Source organism: Parus major, chromosome 1A (genome assembly GCF_001522545.3).
Source record: "Parus major isolate Abel chromosome 1A, Parus_major1.1, whole genome shotgun sequence".
In the NCBI taxonomy this organism is placed as follows: Eukaryota; Metazoa; Chordata; class Aves; order Passeriformes; family Paridae; genus Parus; species Parus major.
Window position 1 is genome coordinate 63,395,287 of NC_031773.1, and position 1,624 is coordinate 63,396,910.

The following is a 1,624-nucleotide window of genomic DNA, read 5'->3' on the forward strand; positions in this document are numbered from 1 at the left end:
CTGAGGGAGCTGGGGTTGTTTAGCCTGGAGAAAAGGAGACTCAGAGGTGACCTGATCACTCTCTACAACTTGCTGAAGGGTGGCTGTAGTCAGGTGGGCTTGGTCTCTTTCACCAGGCAGCAACTGACAGAATGAGAGGACACAGTCTCAAGCTGTGCCAAGGGAAATAGAGGTTGGATATTAGGAAGATGTTCTTCATGGAAAGGATAATGAAGTACTGAAATGGTTTGCCCATTCCAGTGGGATGTGGTAGAGTCACCATCCCTAGATGAGTATAAAAAAAGACTGGATGTGGCACTCGATGCCAGTGCAGTTGTGGTGTTAGGGCATGGGTTAGACTGAATGACCATGGATGTCCTCTTCCAACCTAGACATTCTGCTGAATTCTGTTGAAGGTACAGTTAATGAAGTAATTCCCCCTCATGGTTTGGCTCTGTACTGAAGCCTCCTCCTTGCTTCCAGCTTAACATTGTTTATGTCTAAATACATGGGGAAGTGGAATGGCCTTGGTCCACTGAAGAAGCAAGATTAGAATAAGATTCCAGAAATGTGTTTGTCTAACAAAGCACTGGAATTAGCTGAAGAAATTATATAACTATACAGTAACAGTCTAAAGAGCTACAAATATATATATATGAAAAAAAAGCAAAAACCTTTTGGCATCAATGGTTTAATTGGATAAGGAAAAGAAGTTCCTAATGGTGGTATAATTTGCTACCCTCTATGAAGTACATGAGTGAAGTTATATAAGTGAATATCAAAAGTGAGTTTGAGTCTTGGTGCATGGTTAAAAATATAAAATCAATTGCATGGTGAATTCTAAAGTCTTTTACACCCACAAGAGTTTGGTTTTAGTTGCAAAAGCTAAGACAAGGGTTTTGTTGTGGGGATTAGGGTACCTTCTGTAGGAACTCACAGATACTGGATTTGCTATAAAGGATATACAAAATCTTGTACTCGTCAGGGTTAAATGTGAATTTTGCTGTTGTGGTTTTTGGGGTTGAAGACTCCCATTGTGCCTTTTTGCACTGCTTGTTATGGACTAGCCAGAATTGGCAGGCCCAATTCCTGAAGCCAATTCTGCAGCTCTTGCCTTGTGGGGTTCAGTCCCCTCTGTGCTGTTTTGTGGAAGCAGTAAGTCTCAACTATGGGTAAAAGAGAAAAAAAAATTCAGGTTTGAGTGCTGCAGGGTATACTGTGATTTTGTTTCTTAGGATCATGTGTGTCTGCATGTGTGTAAGAATAAGTTGTGTGTGTTTAGTCTCAGCAGCATATAAAAATTGAAACAGGAATGCCTGTTATAGAAAAGATCATTTGCAGAAAGAGTGTTTTCCTTAGGTTGCAATGCATGATGTAACCAAAAGTATGTGTTCCACTACCATCAGTTAAAACCAGGCAGGGCAGTGTTCTTTTTCTCTTCCATGGCCCATCCCTCATAACTCCAGGGGGACATCTTCTGTTAATGGGCCAGCTGTTAAAACCAGGTGGGGCAGTGTTCTTTATCTCTCCCACCACCCATCCTCCCTCCAGGAAGATATCTTCTGTTAATGGGCCATTGAGTCTCACTGCAGGACTGATAAAATTCCATCATCCCATTGGGAGATGCTGCACCCAGGGGGAGGAG